Genomic DNA, 12,790 nt, shown 5'->3' with positions numbered 1-12,790 from the left:
GTATTTAAGGATGCAGAAAGCGTCTCAGTTGGAGATATTCGAATAATCGAAGTTGAACCAATGGAGCTTTTTGGGAAAGTTCTCTGAAGGTGAGGATCGAGTTAGTCGGAGACAATAGGTCCTTGATCGTGTGAGTAAGTTCGTTTTCTGCCATCTAGAGTAAAACTCCCGCAGTGTGCCTGGATAAAAGTCTGCATTGTTCAAGTAAATAGTATTCAAGGAGTAAGCAGAGGTCAACTGAAATCTACGTTTTAGAGTATCCCATACTCCCAGGGTGTTGAGTAGAGCGTAGAAAATTTGATACAGAGATTGGTGGCCTGTTGGAGGACCAAATATAAGAATTAAGATAAGTCCCTGAGATCTGTTCATTCTCAATTTGTCCCCAAACAGTGTGTGAGTCCCAGCGAGACCAGGCCAATAGCTGTCTGAGATGGGATGCTTCATAGTATCGCTGGAGTGAAGGGACTCCAAGGCCTCCCTGTTTGAGTGGGGTCATCAGTGTGTTTCTAGAAATCCTATGACGTTTATTTCCCCAGATAAAATTGTGGAATGAGGTCTGGATGTCCTGGAGAGTTCTACGGGGAATTGAAATGGGAAGCGTTTCAAAAAGATATAAAAATTTGGGGAGAATGTTCATTTTTAAAGCAGCAATTCTTCCGAACCAAGAGAGAGAGTGAGCATTCCATTTTTGTAAGGTAGCTTTCGTTTGAGTGATAAGAGGTGTAAAGTTCTGGCAGAACAGTTGAGATTTCTTTTTCTAATTTCTCATTAAAACAAAATTATTGAACACTTATACATCTTCTACCAAGTCTGCCAAGTCCAATGCATGAAATTTTGAAAATTCAGGCAAAAAAAATGTCAAGTCAAATGCCATTTTCTATTGGCATGTTAAGAGGGTTAAAAAATATATATTTTTCTGTAGCCTCTTGGATTCATTTTATTATAATTTATTTGTATTTCTAAAAAGAAGTTATAACAATGTTGCTGTGTATTCAGTATTCAATATTATATAATTTGAGGGGTTGACTATTATCTTTTTTTTAATGAGCAGAATAAACTATGTAAAAAAGTATTCGAGTAAGGCATTGTGGGAAACAGAGTTAAAAAAAGGGACAGAAATACTTCTTTCAATGGCAGTTAAAAATACAAACAACAAATTTATTTTTGGGTGCACATCACCTTTAAACTTTCTTTGGGCTGCCATTGCAGTAATTTATAAAGCTTTTTGCTACATATGAAAGTACTTTAGTTTACGTGCATTAAAAGCTCTGTGCTTTCTGGCATTGGGTTTTAGTTGAACTTCCAAATAACTCTAAAAATGCAATTAATCTTTTTGAAGCAATATATCCAAATTCCAGCAAGTATACTTAGTACATCTTTTATGCACAGTAGAAATTATAGCACTAAAAGCCTTGAAATGTTTGTAGCAAAAGTACTTTAGCAGGAATTCTTTTTCCACCAAATATGAACTTGATGTTGTAGAAATGTGTGCTGTAGAATTCTGTGCCTCAACCCAAAATTGGAGGCAGCTCTTATGTTACCCCCAGATGCTACTCTACCTACTCTAAGTCATTATTGGTGGAAGTCATTTAGTCTTCTTGAGTCGAAATACAGTGAACAGCTGTAGCTGAGAAATGAAATAGATAAGGTAATGTTATGCACCCAATCCAAAGTAACAGACACAAAAATAGAATAAATACACCATACTTTGGTACGGGAAATAGTTTAAGACACTCCACCATTAAAAATAACTAAAATGTTGACAAGAGGGACAAGTATTCAGAACAGTCATATTCTGTTCAGCCCTTGTTTAGCAGCTAAGTAGGCAAGCATTCTTGTTTTAAAAAAAACTTTTTCTATGAACAAATGGCATATGTAATGACAGAAAATTGTGGCTCAATGCAAAGGGAATGGGCTGGTGAGATAGTATTCTTAGTAGGTTTTTAGAAGAGGGGTACCCTAGCTATCTTTTCCCTTTGCAACTTTTTTATATAAATAGATATGCACAGGAAAGTACATTTACATTGAAGTTATAAATAATCATAATCAGTGGAAGACTTGGCAAATGTTGTTTTGAACTATAGAACCGTGACTAAGGCACCGAACATCCTGGAACATACGTATATGGATACATAGCAAGCTCTACCATCCTCTTTAATGGTGAGCAGATACAGAGAACTCTTAACAGAAAAACCCAATGTTACCATGGCAATTAATCTCCAGCTAACCAAAGAACTGGTGATTTGTTCTTATTGCTAATTCCATAAAAATCTTTTTTAAACAGTCAATAATTGCAGGTTCAACAATAGCAAATACTTTATGATAAACATTAGCCATGCAGTAAACATGCATAAAACATGTACTGTGTGTTTGTTGCAGTTGGAGTGATACTTATTTTATCCTGGACTGCTAAAAAGTGATAAGAACGACTCAGTTGAACTGATATTGAAATCTATTCTATCCTGTTCTAGTCTGTGCTCTCATGTTTTCTCTTTACTATTCCCTGTATCTCTCGCATGGCTTCATTTTGCAGTCTCCATAACTGACTTTAATATACACTGCTTTTTTAAGAGATTTTACAAAATGAATCTGCTAATAGTGCTTCTATAGCAGAATGCTGCATTGAAATCCAATTAATGTAATTTAATTTTGAAATTCGACATGGGGCTAGGCACAATTTTAGTTTTTCAGGTGCCCCCAGCCATGTGAATTGTGCTCTGCTAAACAAGTCACAATTTGCACTGCAAGTTTTTGTGATATCACTCCCCCCCAAGCATCCTATCAACACAACAATGGGAAGGTGGGAAATAACAGCTCCCTTATACTTGCATTGCTATAGAATGGTATGTGTGAGAATTGCACACAATTGTAAAAGACCCAAGACTGCCCATGACTCCTCCAGTTACACTGAGTAGGAGAAACTTTAGCTTATCTGAAAGCAGTTCGATTGTAAAGTGCTGACACTTTCGGAAAGAATATGGCCAGAAACAATGAGATAATATGGCTTCCTTCACACTGATATTACTTATTTCAGGGGGTCAGGAAGATGTGATATAAAATCTAGGAAAAGATAAATCAGGGAAATGTATTATGCATAATATATAGGTGGCATCATAAAAAATATAAAATGACGATGGTATAAAACTGAGGTTTCATTGTACATTTATTGGTTCAAGAATACCATTTTAAAAGGTTGAATGAATTATTTGCAAGATACACAGTGTAATTTAGTAATAAAAATTCTAGCATAAAAATCACGACACAATCCCTTTAAGCATTCCATTTAAACTAGTAAACAATTTTCATACAGCTTATCTAGAGTACTGTCCCTGTACTGTAACATTTGGATAACCGTATGAATACTAATATGCTTTTGCATGGACAGGCTATGGATTATTTCTTTAGAAAAAAAGATAAAAATATTATGCTATTATATACATAAAGCATGTGTGAAAAGATATATATATATATATATATATATATATATATATATATATATATATATATATACTGTATATATATATATTTATATCTATATATATATATATATGCTAGTCACAGCTTCACTTTGGGTTTTTAATACTATGAGAAATATCTTGGTATACAGACACTTTCAAAGTGACTTTTTTCACTTTTAGAAACATCATTAAAAAAATCCACTGTTCTACTTTTTAACTAATTTGGCTTCAAGTGTCCCTGACAAAGAAATACATTTTCACAGCTAATTAAACTGGGGTCTATGAATCCTACACCATTCTTCTAGTTCTTTATTGCCGATCTTTGCTCCACCATCTGCTACCTTTCTTCTCACCATTGTAACTGTCTTGCAGAATTAAAGCCCACTTTGTAACTGTGACAGACACAGTCTGTGTCTTGCATTGCTCTTAAGAGGCTATGTTAAGGTTTATTAGCCATGTCCACTACCAGTGAGCAGCAATACATTAGAGAAAAATGTGATTATAGATCCAGCTAAAATATTACATATATGCAAATCCTGAGTGTGTAATATGTTAATAAACCTAGACTTTTAGAAAACACTGCCTGCCCAATCAAATCTACTATTTATTTGAATTTAAAAACATGTTTTACATTGTAATTTGTTAGATTTGAATTTAAAAATGCTTAACTAAACATTTATTAAAAGTTTGTGCATTTTTAAGATAACATTGTAATGTCAGCTTTCAGTGCACATTTTTAAAATACTCCACAGCAGCATAATTGTTAACTATCGGTACCAAATACCTTTCTAATATGCCCATGGTGCTTTGAAGATAGCCCAAAATATATGCACCCCTAAAGCATACATGTGCATTAGATTGCATGTTTCCTACTAATGGTGTTGACAGGTACTTAATGCAAAACCTAAAAAGTTTCCTTGACCTGTATTTAAAGGTCTATGGTACTTGAAATATAAGTGTTCCATTTCGCTCACTAATAATTGTTGGATGTTGTATAATACACATAAAACAGATACACTGGACTGAAAATGGAGACATAGGGGCACATTTACTATTGGTTGAATATCGAGGGTTAATTAACCCTCGATATTCGACCGTTGAAGTAAAATCCGTTGACTTCGAATATCAAAGTCGAAGGATTTACCGCATTTCCTTTGTTCTAATGGTCGAAGGAAAAATCATTTGATCGAACAATTAAATCCTTCGATTCGAAGGATTTTAATCCATCGATCGAACGATTTTCCTTCGATCAAAAAAAGCTTGGAAAGCCTATGGGGACCTTCCCCATAGGCTAACATTGGTGCTCGGTAGGTTTTAGGTGGAGAAGTAGTTGGTTGAAGTTTTTTTAAAGAGACAGTACTTCAACTATCGAATGGTCGAATAGTCGAACGATTTTTAGTTCGAATTGTTCGATTCGAAGTCGAAGGTCGAAGTAGCCAAAAAAATACTTCGAAATTCAAAGTATTTTTTTATTCTAATCCTTCATTTGAGCTAAGTAAATGTGCCCCATAATGTTTATTAAACATTAGAGTGACCACTTTGTAAAAATAGATTAAGAGCATATACAAATAACCCTCCCAACATCTATTTGTTGATAGATCATCAAGAGGACATGGGGGCTTTCCACCTCATTAGAAGAAAAAAAAAGGTTTCTTCTTCCGTTCCACAAAGGCAGTTATAACCTTAAAAGTAATACAATTGTGAAAATTATTAAAAAATATTATGGAACTTCTCTGATTGCAATTTTTGAGTGAAGAATATTATTTGATTTTTTCTACTACCCAAGTCAAACTGGAGGTCAACATATGGGGTATTCTTCTTTTTCAAAGAAGAGTAAACTAATAACCTATGGTTACAACAGTTTGTAAAAAGCAGTGGCATTAATAAAGTAAATATTACTCATTTTTCAAAGTATCATATTTTAAAAATAGACATTAAGGGGTTATTTATTCAACTCCAATTTCTGTCTGGTCGGAGATTTAAAGAGGAAAACAAATTATAATTTTTTGTGATTTATTAAACTCTGATGCAGTTAAAAGTTTGAATATAAAAAGGATTCCATCTCAATCCTGCTGAGGCTATGTAGAAGTCAATGGCAGATGTCCCTTTTACAACTGGAAGATATCATGATCTGTGTTGGGTTTAGTTCTCTTAAAAGTACTAGTATGGAATGCTCAGTTGTTTTCACAAAAAAAAAGACTCTAAACTGCACAAAGACAACTAGTCACAGAAAATAGAGTTAATACTATTGTGCAGAAATAGTAATAAAGCCACTCTAATGTGCTTTAATGAAGAATCACATACCTTATTTATCTCAATTTGGCAACTGCATTTTACCATGATTTAAAATGTCAACACAAGATCATTTTTAAGCACAGTGTATGCTGTGTTGTGTTTAAATAATGCTAACTTTGCAGCTCTAAATTGACTCAACAATTTTTGTGCTATTACAGATTTCAAATATTTGCTATTCTTAATGGTAGATTCCTGGCAGAGCTGTAGAGATAACCCTTTGACACACTTAAAGGTAGGGGATCATTTTTCTCCTTTATTTTTATTTCAACTATTAGTTATGACTTTGTGCACTTTTTGAATTTAAAGTAATGATAGATTATTGCACCTACCCTATATATGTTTACCAAACACCCTTTCCAAATATTTTCTTAATGACACTCACATCACATTTCAGTCTGTGATTCATATTGTCAACTTTGTTTCATCTAGTTCATTACCCTATATATCATCTTTTATGTTGCCATCTATGTAAATATTAATGACATCTTTCTGTATCATTTCTATGTTGACCCCCAGACAATAGAACACAGAGAGACAGATTATTACAGACAGATAGAATGAACAAAGAAAGGTAGATGCAAAGAAAATTAAATACAAAAAAAAATCCTCATGCTTAGGGCAAGCAAAATTTGGGTTTGGCAACTAGAGATGGCGCGAACTGTTCGCCGGCGAACTTGTTCGCGCGAACATCGGGTGTTCGCGCTCGCCGGAAGTTCGCGAACGTCGTGCGACGTTCGCCATTTTGGGTTCGCCATTTTTGGCGCTTTTTTTTGCCCTCTCACCCCAGACCAGCAGGTACATGGCAGCCAATCAGGAAGCTCTCCCCTGGACCACTCCCCTTCCCTATAAAAACCGAAGCCCTGCAGCGTTTTTTCACTCTGCCTGTGTGTGCTGAAGAGATAGTGTAGGGAGAGAGCTGCTGCCTGTTAGTGATTTCAGGGACAGTTGAAAGTTTGCTGGCTAGTAATCGTTTTGATACTGCTCTGTTATTGGAGGGACAGAAGTCTGCAGGGGTTTGAGGGACATTTAAGCTTAGGTAGCTTTGCTGGCTAGTAATCTACCTTCTACTGCAGTGCTCTGTATGTAGCTGCAGTGGGCAGCTGTCCTGCTTCTGATCTCATCTGCTGACTGCTGCAATAACAGTAGTCCTTGTAAGGACTGCTTTTATTTATTTTTTTGTTGTTTTACTACTACTACTACTACTACTATAAGAGCCCAGTGCTATTAGTCTAGCAGTGTTGGGGAGTGGGACTGGTGTGCTAATCTGCTGCTCCTAGTAGTTCAGCAGCACCAACTTTAATTTTTTTTTTTTTAATATTCATTTTTTTTTATTTTCCTTTTTTTTATTTTACTACCGCTGTAGTAGTGTATAAGTTGACCTTTTAGGCATTATTTGCCCTGTAGGCATTTTTTGCCCAGTGTGTTATTCAACCAACTGCCATCTAGCTGTGTGACCTTGTTCACATTCTGTCTAAATATCCATAATATTACCGTCTCCAGAAAAAACACCGGAGTGACTTTTTTCAAGCAGCCATAATATATTTCACGTAATCCGTATCCATCGCTGTAGTAGTGTATAAGTTGACCTTTTAGGCATTATTTGCCCTGTAGGCATTTTTTGCCCAGTGTGTTATTCAACCAACTGCCATCTAGCTGTGTGACCTTGTTCACATTCTGTCTAAATATCCATAATATTACCGTCTCCAGAAAAAAGACCGGAGTGACTTTTTTCAAGCAGCCATAATAAATTTTACGAGATCCGTATCCACCGCTGTAGTAGTGTATACGTTGATCTTGTGGGCAGTATTTGCACAGTGTTTTCTTCAAACCGCCATCTAGCTGTGTGAGCTTGTTCACATTTTGTCTAAATATTGATAATATTATCGTCTCTAGAAAAACCACTTGAGTTACTTTTTTTCAAGCAGCATTCATATATTTTACATAATCCGTATCCACCGCTGTGTATACGTTGACCTTGTAGGCATTGTTTGCCCAGTTTTTTTGGCCGCAGCCACTGAAGCACAGAGGCCAGAAAAAATATGCCATATAAATGCTGAAAATAGTCATTTTTTGCCATACGTTGACTCAACGTATATGGCAAAAAATTACTATTTTCAGCATTTATATGGCATATTTTTTCTGGCAACTGTGCTTCAGTGGCTGCGACCAAAAAAACTGGGCAAACAATGCCTACAAGGTCAACGTATGGCAAAAAATGACTATTTTCAGCATTTATATGGCATATTTTTCTGGCAACTGTGCTTCAGTGGCTGCAACCAAAAAAACTGGGCAAACAATGTCTACAAGGTCAACGTATGGCGAAAAATTACTATTTTCAGCATTTATATGGCATATTTTTTCTGGCAACTGTGCTTCAGTGGCTGCGTCCAAAAAAACTGGGCAAACAATGCCTACAAGGTCAACGTATGGCAGTTGTTTAAAGAGAACAGTAGATTACTAGCCAGCAAAGCTACCTAAGCTAAAATGTCCCTCAAATCCCTGCAGACTTCTGTCCCTCCAATACAGAGCAGTATCAAGCAGATTACTAGCCAGCAAACTTACTATCATCTGTCCCTGAAATCACTAACAGCTCTCCCCCTACACTATCTCTTCCAAGCACACACAGGCAGATTTTTCAGATACATTTTTGCCCTTGATCCCCCTCTGGCATGCCACTGTCCAGGTCGTTGCACCCTTTAAACAACTTTAAAATCATTTTTCTGGCCAGAAATGTCTTTTTTAGATGTTAAAGTTCGCCTTCCCATTGAAGTCTATGGGGTTCGCGAACCGTTCGCGAACCGCTCGCATTTTTGCGCAAGTTCGCGAATATGTTCGCGAACTTTTTTTCCGACGTTCGCTACATCCCTATTGGCAACATAATGGAGTGTAGGCAAAAGTTTAAAACTAAAACAACCAAAATGCAAAATAAAAAAAAAGTGAAGTGTAGAATAACAAGGGATGTCGGAAAATGACTACAATAGGCTACAGTTTACGCTAAACAGATAATATTATTATCCTACTATGGAACAATGAAAGTTTCAAACTTCAAAACTGTCCAAATCCACAAAGAACTAGGTCTAAATAAGTTTTAGCCTTTATCAAACATGCTGATATTATGTTCAGTCATGGCATAATTTGAATTAATATTTTAATGAAAGCAGTTTCCATGAAAAAACATCATTAGCATAAAAGGTGTGATGATTATTTTTATCAAATTATCACTGTGTTATAAGTAGTGATTAGTGGAATTTTTCCGCCAAAATTCCCTGTAAAAAAAACTCCCATAGATTGTAATGGGTGAAAACATTTGTCACGTGTCAAATATTTGTAGCACAATTTGTTGAGTGTCAATAAAATATCGTCCCCCATAGACTTTAATGCATTTCTGCAAATTTTCACCATTTCGCAAATTTTCAGCGAGGCAAAATGGGTCACATTCGCCCTAAGGCTTATTAGCAGTGTTGTACCATAGGTTTCATAATAACAACCAAGGAAATATAAATCTACATTCTGGTCCAAAGGATTAATCATTTACTTATAAAAAGACACAGGCTCATTTATCAACACTGGGCAAATTTGCCCATGGGCAGTAACCTATTCCACTATATTGTAGTTTCCAGGCTTAGAACTTGCTCCCATTATCTGCAAACTGATCAAACAACATGACACAATTCCAAAAACAAGATTCGATTTGAATTATGACAATGTCGGAAGATGATAAAATCGGTGTGTCATGAATATATTCCCATTACATTATGATAATGAAGACAACATTTTTTTAGCCAACATACATACTTTAACACGTTGTCGTTTAATTGTTTTTGAAGATTTTTGAATGCAAAAAAGAACAATGTATTTGGTAGAATCCACTCTGCAACAAATACTATAGATAAAGTAACAACATAATACCTATTAAAGGAGAAGGAAAGGCATGTTATACTTGGGAGTGCTAAGAGTTAGTCTCCCCCAAGTGATTGTATTTACTTACCTGAAACCCCAGGTTCCTATCAGCAGAAAACTGCACCAGCCCGGGGTTATTCCAGCAAGCACCATGGAGCGATCCTCTTCCTGCTTCTTCTTTCTTCTTATTGCTGCGCATGTGCAGTAGAGCAGAAAGCTTAACTTTAAAGAAAAAGCCAGCTATTTTGTTCGACTGCGTATTCGTCGGCCCCGGGAAATTTGATTAAAAAACAGGAAGACAGACGCTATATGGTGCTCACTGGAATAACCCTGGGCTGGTGTAGATTTCTCCTGATAGGTGCACCAGCCCGGGTGTCAGGTAAGTAGATTCCATCACTTGGGGTGCCTAACTTTTGGCAACCCCAAGTAAAAACGCCTTTCCTTCTCCTTTAAATTCTCAGTAGGGGTCATTTACCCTAGTCCTAGAGTCCTAGAGTGCTAAGGGGTCCCAATTCAATTTTGTCCCAATAACAATGAATGTTTGCATTATCATTTGACCCCCAAAACTAGTGTCTCATGCACCTTAAGCACAATTGGTAAATCTGACTACAACTGAGCATATTTCTATTCTTCAGTTTATCAAAGTGATCATAAGGCCCATGCTATATCCTGGTAACAGTGTGCTTGCAATTATCACATGATATATACCTTGCAGCCGTCACATATTTGTTGTGCGTTTGTAATTAGCAAGCCACACAAATGGTTTCTGTAAGCAACAATAAATATACACAGTTTAACCTGTAGACCAACTGATCTGAATAATTTTAATTAGACTTAACACCCTAGAAGTACACCTCCATATGTTTTTTTGCTAATTAGACAGGAAAAGTTATTGCTTAATTACATGCAGCACATTCATAAGAACAGTGCATCCTTTTCACATGAAGTAAGCCAAGCATTCTATGATATGGTCTGAACAGATATCATCAGACCATAGGCAGTATAACCCTAATTAGTAACAAAAAAACCCATTGCATCTTTAAACATGGATAATAATGTTGTACTACATTATAATAATGCCAATATCTTGGAATTAGATTTACATTAAGGGAAATCCATAAGAAGAACAGGTACATTAAACAATTTTAAGGTCTAAAAACTCAAAAAGGATGAAGCATTTATTGGACACTACTAAATGAACCAACAGGTTTTTTTTAGCATCAGCATCTGGCTTTTTTTTTATTAATTAACCACAAACATGAATTTAACTTTAACAGACCATCAGATTGTTCAGTCACTTGCAGCTACATATAGAGGCAGAGATTTAGGGGGAAATATTACCTACCTGGCAGAATGATTGGCATACAGATGTTACATATATCTGTAACCTTATTAAAGGAATTGTTCAGTGTAAAAATAAAAACTGGGTAAATATATAGGCTGTGCAAAATAAGAAATGTTTCTAATATAGTTAGTTAGCCAAAAATGTAATGTATAAAGGCTGGAGTGATTTGATGTATAACATATCAGTTAGGACTCTACTTCCTGCTTTTCAGCTCTCTTGGTTTACACTGACTGGTTACCCTGGCTACCAGGCAGTAACCAATCAGAGACTTGAGGGGGGGGCCACATGGGTCATATCTGTTGCTTTTGAATCTGAGCTGAATGCTGAGGATCAATTGCAAACTCACTGAACAGAAATGTACCATGTGGCCCCCCTTCAAGTCGCTGACTAACTCAGAGTTATAGAGCTGAAAAGCAGGAAGTTGGATCCTGGTAGACTGCAACTGTTACTTTAAATTCACAGGGCAGGCACAACTCTCCCAGTGCTCACCCTACCTCCCTTCTCATTCTCACTGCAGGCAGCTGGCCAGTTCAAATTACACAGCCATTTCTATTCAGGCCTGCTCCTAATCATATTCAAATCAATGCTTAGTTGCTAGGGTGCATAAATAAAAGTTTATCACTCAAACATCATACTAAAAGTTAATCTAAAGGTAAAAGACACATCAAGACAACATCCTTTATAAAGTTCTAAAATGGTAACCTTTAATCCTCCAATCACTAATGCTTTTATCAATTATATTCTGCACTTTTCTGTTAAAGCAGTGACTGATGTCAAAGTAATGTGGAGGGGTGATCTAACATCTGCCCTGTGGTAGAAAGATTTTACAGGGTTCCAACTGCATACAGGAGAACATTTAGTTTTGGAATGCCAATTGAATTGTATTAATATATATATGTTTTTTATCATTTGTGGTTTTTGAGTTATTTTGCTTTTTATTGAGCAGATCTCCAGTTTGCAATTTCAGCAATCTGGTTGCTAGAGTCCCTAGCAACCATGCAATGATTTGAACAAGAGTCTGGAATATGAATAGGAGAAGGGCTAACTACAAAGAAGAGTAAAAAATTTGAAGCTTTATAGAGCATTTGGTTGTTCTATAACTATACTAAAAGTTAACTTAAAGGTGAACCAACCCTTTAATAATAATATACAGGCATGGGACCTGTTATCCAGAACACCTTTGACCTGGGTTAACCAGGGTTTCTCCATACCTTAAATCACAAACAGTAATTTCACCCAACAGGATTGTTTTGCCTCCAATGAGGATAATTACATCTTAGTTGGGACCAATCATCTACAGGTTTATTATTACAGAGAAAAGGGAAATCATTTTAAAATTGAATCTATGGGAGATGGCCTTCTCATAATTGGGAACCTTCTGGATAATGGATTTCCGGAATCATGGATCTTAATACAGTTTTTTGTATGAAACTGTATAGTATGTTTAAACACATTTTAATTACATTCGTTCAAATAACTTTTAATATAAATAATTTATTTAAATATATGATTTTTGTTTTTTAACATCTAATAAAATATATCAAATGAATTATATCACCGCTGCTAGACAAGCATAAGCCAGATTGAAAAATATTTCAAGAATTTGAAAGGCAAAACATATTGTACCATCAGATGCTTAAAAAAAGAACACACAAGTTTAAAAAAGAAACACCAAATGATATGTGTTTTGATTCTGATTCAATTATTCTGCAAATATGGATCTCAAAATGTTTTTTGGGGGGTACAGCAAGTAACATTGCATTAGAACAATGGGAAATATGAACTGGTTTTG

The 12,790-nt window shown here is 35.7% G+C and overlaps 1 protein-coding gene across 1 annotated transcript in view; it reads right to left on the bottom strand.

Annotated features, from left to right (window-relative positions):
* tmem132d.S (transmembrane protein 132D S homeolog) overlaps positions 1–12,790 on the bottom strand; it is a 419,848-nt gene that overhangs the window by 63,145 nt on the left and 343,913 nt on the right. The gene's annotated exons all lie outside the window — the stretch shown is intronic.

This window comes from Xenopus laevis, chromosome 1S (genome assembly GCF_017654675.1).
Source record: "Xenopus laevis strain J_2021 chromosome 1S, Xenopus_laevis_v10.1, whole genome shotgun sequence".
NCBI classification, from domain to species: domain Eukaryota; kingdom Metazoa; phylum Chordata; class Amphibia; order Anura; family Pipidae; genus Xenopus; species Xenopus laevis.
Note: the sequence above shows the minus strand (reverse complement) of the source record. Positions and strands in the feature narration are given on the sequence as shown.